Raw genomic sequence first — 8,082 nt, forward strand, 5'->3', positions numbered from 1 at the left:
TCCAAGCCCCGTCCAACCTGGCCTTGGACAGTCCCAGGGATGGGGCAGCCACAGCTCCTCTGGGCAACCTGGGCCAGGGCCTCCCCACCTGAACAGGGAAGGAACTTCTTCCCAAGACTTTGCAATGTGACTTCAATTTATAGAGCAAAGAGTCAGTGATCCTTCCCTAAACACTCCTGGAAGCACAGCCCCAAGGCTGCCAGAGCTCCGGGAGGGTTTGGCTGATCCTCTGGGGCACAGGGGATGACTCTTGGGGCTGGGCCTGTGCAGGGCTGAGGGTTGGACTCTGTGATCCTTGGGGGTCCCTTCCAGCTCAGCACATTCTGGGATTCTAACTGAGATTTAGCAACTTCACCTTCAATTCTTCCTCTTCTCCATTTTGCTGCACATCCTGTTTCAGCACAGGACACCACAAAGCTCCCAAGTGGCCCTTGGGTCCCTCAAGCAACACAAATTAAGTGCTTCATTCTTCTTTGCAACAATGCTCCATATTAAATAAATGAGGAATCAAAGAGCGCTCGAGAATTTAACTAAAAACACCATTTGATTTTGTAGTAAATCCTTCAAGTAGGTGGACGTTGACAAGAACAGATTGCTCATCCACAACCAAATAATGGCCTGCAGACAAAGAGCTGATAAAGCCTCTTATTCTTCTGCCCCTTAATTAAAAGCATTAACACAGCTTGTTTTTAAAAATCACACAGCTCAGCTAAATGCATTTTTATTTGTCCCCATAGCTATTCCTCCTTTAATGAGAAAGGAAAAACACAATTTGGCAGGAAGGAAGAGCAGAATTACTGGGTTTGTATCCAGGAGTCCACAGTGTTAGTTCCCCACCATTATTTCGGTTGGTTCCTCTACACAATAACTGATGAAAGGTCAAGAAGAGCAGCTTTTATGAAATATCCTCAGTATGGATCTCTAAATAAAGATGAAGGAGATACAGGGAAAAACGTTTATCCTGGTCTATTAAGTTACTTTAATGGTCTTCCTTTCTTTAGCACACAGTTATCATCTAATGATTAAAAAGTCTCAAGGAGATTGCTTCTTCAATTCAAGGAAATTAATTTCCCCCCACCATTGGATTTGGCTTCCAATTTGATACTAAAGAACAAGTTATAAAATACGTAGGAAAAAAGATATTAAAAAAATAATTAGTGGTTTGACTGCAAGGAGGCTGAGAACAGACAGGGTGTCCTGTTCCCACCAAACTGCCGTTGTTTTTAATTAACTTGGGTCACAGAGTTGCTCACCTTCCACATGACAACCCTTTGGGAGACACAGCCCCACATCTGGCACACCTGGGATAGTCCTTTACCTGCCCAGAAAGATGTTCTTTGTCTCCCTCCCAACCTCACAATTCCTAATTTAACATCTTAGAATCCCAGAATGGTTTGGGTTGGAGGGACCTTACAGATCATTCAGTCCCACCCCCTGCCATGGGCAGGGACACCTCCCACTAGCCCAGGTTGCTCCAACCTGCCCTTGGACACTTCCAGGGATCCAGGGGCAGCCACAGCTTCTCTGGGCAACCTGTGCCAGGGCCTACCCACCCTCACAGCCAAGAATTCCTTCCCAATATCCAACCTAAATCTCCCCTCTGCCAGTTTGAACCCGTTCCCCTTGTCCTGTCACTCCAGTTCCTGATATAGAATCTCTCTGTGTCCTCCTTGTACCCTCTTTAGATCCTGAAAGGTCCTGTGAGGTCTCCACACCATTTTCCCAGCCTGTCCCCACAGGGGAGGTGCTCCAGTCCTCTTATCAAGGCCCTCCTCTGGACTTGCTCCAGGAGTTCCATGTTGGGGGCACCACAACTGTTTGCAGGGCTCCAGGTGGGGTCTGCCCAGAGCAATCTCATTTTCCATGTTGAGTTTGAGGGAAAATTTCAGCTAAATTACCAAATTTAGTCAAATTAAGCCTATGGCTTTAATTAGTGGCCTATCAGTGATTTCCCTGATGACAACAGGGTAGGGAAGAACACCACCTTTATTTTTATGTGATATTCTGTGATAAAATACTTGATTTCCTTTTGGCCATAGGCAAAATGAAGGACCTGTTTGCAAAGAGAAGCAGCTGTCAGCACCATCCCCTCTGTGCTCAGAGGACAGAAAATAAAGCTGGGATGAGTAACACAAATGAGCAGAAATTAAATTGGCATTAAGGACTGACCCCTCTGTCATCAAACAGGGACAGTCAGAGCCTGCCCCAGTCCCAAGCCTGTGCCCCACTGGCAGCATCAGGAATGCCAGGATGGAGTTCTCCTGCTCCAGCAGCCTCCCTGCCCAGTCCAGCCCACTGCAGAACCACACTGGGCCCAGTCTGACCACGGCAGGACCCTGGGGTGGTGGAGGGGCAGCTGAGGCTCCAGGGCCACCCTGGAGCTGCCACCACCCCTAAGTGGCATCTGTTCCCAGTCAGTCCACAGCAAAGCCACAGAGGAAACCTCTGGTCCCTCAGGTTTTTGAGGCAGAGAAAGGGAAGAGGAGGGGAACCAGACAAAAAATTAATTGGAAAGCAACCACCCTGTTTTTCAGGACTTGGCTTAGTGACCATCCACACGCTTGGGAACTGCCTCGTGGAGCCTGAGCTGGCTCCTGGGATCCATGGAGGGGTCAGGCTGTGATGGGAGAGGTCCAGGCATAGCCTGGAGCTGGGAGTGAGTCCATTCTCTGCAGTGACAGGCCACCAAGGCAGGAGAACTCCCTGCACAGGGGAAATGGGGGGGGGGGCAGGCAGAGCAAATCAAAGACCCAGAGACCAACCTGGCCCTGCCCAACCTGCCACCATCTCCCTCAGCTTTACCCCACCACCTTCCCCTGCCCTCACAAGAGGTTTGGTCACATCCAGAAGGCACCAGCAAAGGATGAGGATGAGGCAGAACCCTCCTGCCTGGCCCTGGCCTTCCCAGCCTTCACCCCATGAGCTCGTCAACCACGGTCTCACCCCTTCCTTTCCCCCTTCCCAGCTTCTCCCAGTGCCGAGCACACCAGGCAGACAAGGCCTGGATGCATCCCGTGGAGCAGGGTTTGCTTTAGAGGTGATTCAGGCCACGAATTTGAGAACTTTGCAGCAAGGGAAGTGTCCCAGCGCCAGGACAGCGTGGGAGGGGGTGCCAGCAGTGCCCCAGGGCAAGAGGGTGAGGGTAACAGCCCCAAAACTACTGTCACACACCAAGCACATCCCCAAAGGAGAAACACACCCTGCTCCTGCCTCCTGCAGAGGACACCTCCGTGCAGATGTGGAGTCAGGCCCTGAGCTCCTCCTCACCACCCCTGTAATGGCTTGGGCAGAGAAAGCTGGATGTGTTTCACCAGGATGGAATAAAATTTCCATGAAGGAATGGCATTTTAGGCCCCAGCAGAGTACCTTCCTTCCCATTATCTCCAGGATGGCATCTGCAGTAGTTGTTTCCTCACTAATCCTCCCTTCCCTGCCCCAGTGACCTTGGCTAATTGTCTGTTTCCAATGGGTTTATTTTCCCGCTGTTGCCAAGAACGACAGAACCTGAGAAACAAATTAAAAATGAGAGATACCACATAAAAGAGATGCTAGATTGCATGCCTTTGCTGAATTTATTGGAGATTAACACAACTTCAACTTTTAATGGCAAAGAAGCTGTGAAAATGATGTATTTTTTAAAATAGCTATTCCATCTACCCATGGCTGTGACCTTGCTCAAGACTGATTTGACTTTGTCGCTGTCGTGTCCCTGCTTGCTCTGGGACTTCAGGCAAAACATTTAACTCCTTTGTGCCTCTGTTTCCTCCTCTGGCAGGCGAGTATAAATACCTGGATGCTCAGAGAAAAAGCATTTATAAATTGCTTTAGTGATTTCCCCACAGAGCTGCTCAATTAACTACTGATGTTGTTATGGACCCCTCCAATTTCAGTTTTCTGTGGTGAGAAAAGCACTGGTAGTTAACAACCTCCTAAGCAAGGAATTGCTGTTTTCCAGCCTTGCTGCCAACCCACAGCAGCAACAAAAGCTGGTGCCCACCCTGTGCTAAGTCACGGCGTGGGAACCTACTGCAGATTTCTATTTACACCTCCAAGCTCAGCCGCCAAATTTCCCCTCCAGGATAAAAACTGCTGCTGAGGTTGTTGCCTAAAAACATTTCCCTTCCTTGTTTATTCTAAAAACCAAGCACTGAAGATCACTGAGCACCCACCTCCACCCCCCCATGCACTTTTAGGAGTTTCCATGCAGATCTGTGCTGCTCTAGGCTGCCAAAATGCTCCTGTGCAGGCAGCAATCATCTCCAACTCCATGGATTTTTGATCTGAAGTGAAACTCCAGCCCTAAAGATCCCCATTCCGTGGAGCAGGGCTTACCCCATCCCCACAGCTGCCTGGAAGCAGAAGACCCTCAACCCATGGGCCAACTGCCCATCCATGTCCCACAACCATCTTGCTGGGACCTCACAAACCTCGAGAAGCCCTTCCAGAGCAGGAGCTGGGACATGGGAGTGAGCTCAGGGCCAGGAGAACACGCAGAAGGTATTTTGGGCTGTTCTCCATGCCTGACCTGAGCCCTGCCACAGCCCAAGGTGACCTTTGGGGGTCCTGTGCTCCCTGGGCACACAGGGAGCAGTGCTGGGGCACGGATTTGAGGGGTGCAGCTCTGAGTGTCAGAGCACAAACCCTGAACGAGTCACCTTGGAGACAGGACATTTGATATTTACTCTTCAAATGGGGACTGTTCAGGAATGGTTTTGAGGAAATAGTTGCAATTACAGTGTTTTCTCTTGGGATGTACTTAAAAGATGGCTCTCGATTTGAGCTCATTTCCAGGCAGTTGCAGAGCTGTTGTTGGAGGCAGGGCAGGGACTCAGGGGGATACCCCATTTGTGCCACATGGGGGGACCCCTCAGGCCCACCCAGGTGCCTCCCCAGAGCACAGGGGACTGAGGATCCTTCCCACAACCACTGCAGCACATCTGCAAACATCTGTGTGCCGGGGGCGTGACCCTTAATGGGGCCCGTTTATTCACACAGGCAGAACTGGGGGAAATAACAGTGATCATTCCCAGTGATTTATTAGGGACAGTCCTACAGGAGAGGCAACAAAGTCTCAGGCTTGGAGCTGAGATAAAGCAGAGCAAGATTTTCATATGAGCCCGTAGTGGAAGCCACTGAAAAATGCATAAAAGATGCAAGAAAAACGCTTACCCTGCCTGGAAAGCAAATCAAGAGAAAAAATCAAGAGAGAAAAAAGGGAGCCCAGATTAACATGGATAAAGAGTGAGGAAGGCTCAGTATCTGGTTAACCTGGTTTTACTTTCCCTGTATGACTGGTCCCCTAAAGGTCTGACCCTCAGGGCAGAGCTGGAAATTGCTGTTACATTTTCCCTGCCCAGGAACGATCCAGCCCGAGCACATCTTGTGATCAACCCCAGGGGCTGAGCCCCAGAGCCTGGGCCCCGCTAGGAAAAGAGATTTTCTTCTATCTCATTAATTAAAACATGTTAACCAACGGGAGACAAAATTCAAGCAACGCTAAGTGATTTGAAATTTTAATCTTGAGCTGGGAGGGGAGTAAATCCAAGTGTCTCCACGTGCTGTGAATCCCTCCACAGGGAAACTGTGCATAGCTCCACAGGGAAACTGTGCATCCCTCCACAGGGAAGCTGTGGATCTATCCATAGGAATGTTGTACATCCCTCCACAGGGAAGCTGTGGATCCATATGCAGGGCAGCTGTGGATCCATCCACAGGGAAGCTGCTGTTACAGCACAGGGCAGGTGAGGGGAGCACACACCTTTATTAACCCCCAGTCTCACAGTCTCTGCCCACCATCGACTCTCAGTCACCTCAAGGCCCCTCCTGAACATCTTATCCAGGGTTTCAATCCCACATGGATTCTCCATTAAACAAGCAGTGCTTGCCTATGCAAATCAGACCTATTTATTCCACACCAGAGATGCACAGCTCCTCAGGGCAACTCAGCCACTGGCTTGAGTTTGGCCAGAAGTGGTTTAAAAGCTCATTTGTGTTAATTGGCAGCGACTGAAATGCAGCTCATTGGGCAGCTCGGAGCACAACGGGAGGTGCCTCCACCAGTCCTCCCAAATCCTTGGATTTAACACACAGCTGGGCAGCCAGAACCCTTAAACCAGCTCTCAGTTCCTCCAGAAGACAACGGGTTTACAGAATCCTGGATTTAAGGATTTGCATTTGCACCACTTCAAACTCCCTGTGACATGAGAGCAGGTGAATGCTGAGATTCCACCCCTGGGAAGGTGAAACATTTCTTGCCCTTTTATTTCATAGAATGGGTTGGGTTGGAAAGGATCTTAAAGATCATCTTGTTTCAACCCCTCTACCCCAAAGCCCTAAAGATGACATGTTAGAGGAACAACACTTATTTCACTACACTTTGGACAAGGGCCTGGAGGGACAGGACAAGGGGAAATGGTTTCCCACTGACAGAGAGCAGGGTTAGATGGGATATTGGGAAGAAATTCTTCCCTGTGAGGGTGGGAAGGCCCTGGCACAGGTTGCCCAGAGAAGCTGCCCCATCCCTGGAAGTGTCCAAGGCCAGGTTGGACAGGGCTTGAAGCAACCTGGGCTGGTGGAAGGGGGTGGAATGAGATGGTCCTTAAGGTCCCTTCCAACCCAAACCATTCCCTGATCTGTGAGTCCTTAACACTTGGCACTTGAAGCCCTGACTTACACCAAAATGTTTGACAGAGGAAAAGGGAAAGAAAACAGGGACCAAACATTTTCCCTTAGAAATACCTTGGATGGTGACCAGAGTTTGGGTGTCCAGGACTGCACATGCTCATCTAACCTGGCACCTAACCCTAAACCCACTCCCTCTGCTTTTCAAGTGGGAGCATCCAAATCCTCTTGGACAAAGCAGATATCACTCATGGAAACCCTGCAGGTTTTGGTCCCACCTCTGGGTCTCTGCTGTCTTGGAGGCTTTGGCTCCATGGAGCTGCTCCCCCTCCCCAAGGGCCATTCCCAATGGCTACTGCAGGAATTGCTTCACCAGGAACACGACCCTTCTCTCCCTCCCAGCAATAACAGCTCTGGAACTGTAACTTCATCTCCTTCCACTGTTGCCAGACTGCTAATTAAATGATAATTACTTTGAGATGTAATATGTATAACTATCAGGCACTTAACGGGAACGTGTTATTTACTTTTCTTTTTTTAACATGAATATATCTTTTTCTCAAGGGCAGCCAAGCAGTTGACTTTCACTCATGTTCTTCCTCTCCACTGAGCACAAAAATCACTGCCAACAAATTTCACAGGTAAACAAAGTTCTCTTTGTCAGACCCACCTCTGAACCCACCCCAGCAACAACCCCAGCACCAAACTGGGGCTGAAGGATCAGGATTGAACCCCCCTGATCCTTCACTGAGCTGCCAAAGGACCCTTGATATCCAAAAAGGATCCCCTTGGTACCTAAAATGGGACTTGGGCATCATGTTCTGTCCCAGCTTATACCAAAATACTCCTCCAGCTTCTACACTTGCTTCAAGAGACTATCAGATAAAGGAACTACAATAAATTGACTTTTAAAGGTGAAAATGGGCTCATGAGAGCATCACTCCAGAGCAAACCTGCTCTGTTTTTGGCTGAAACATTGGTTTTAATCTGAGAACACCCAAGCAAACAGCAGAAATCAGGAGAGAAGCCTCTCCTGGTGAATCATTGCCTGTAACAAGGATGCTGCAAGCCAAGGCCGTGCATCTGGGGACAAACACACAGCTGACACCGTGGGCTGAGTTCAAAAGTAATTCTCCTGACAGGTAGGAACAGAGCACAAGTCCCTGTCAGCTCAACTGAGCCCTAAGAAACAACAGGAACAAAAGAGCAGAGAAAGACTGGAAGCTGTGAGAGATGCCATGCGAGGCCCAGCTGTGCTTGGGGACACAGAAAGGCAGCACCTCATCCATGAGAGGGTTATTTTACACAGTCACATTCAAACCAAGGTGTAACCACAACTCACTGACTGGTCCCAGTTCCCTTAAACACTCGGCACCTCCCAAATACCAACCTCTCCTAAACAACAACCCCTCCTAAACAACAACCCCTCCTAAACAACAACCCCTCCTAAACAACAACCCC

General features: G+C 49.4%; 1 protein-coding gene across 1 annotated transcript in view; it reads right to left on the reverse strand.

Moving 5' to 3' along the window:
• The window catches only part of WBSCR17 (Williams-Beuren syndrome chromosome region 17), a 221,786-nt gene that overhangs the window by 86,060 nt on the left and 127,644 nt on the right, over positions 1–8,082 (reverse strand). The gene's annotated exons all lie outside the window — the stretch shown is intronic.

The sequence above is a fragment of the Lepidothrix coronata genome, unplaced genomic scaffold (assembly GCF_001604755.1).
Source record: "Lepidothrix coronata isolate B3197 unplaced genomic scaffold, Lepidothrix_coronata-1.0 Scaffold108, whole genome shotgun sequence".
Classification (NCBI taxonomy): Eukaryota; Metazoa; Chordata; class Aves; order Passeriformes; family Pipridae; genus Lepidothrix; species Lepidothrix coronata.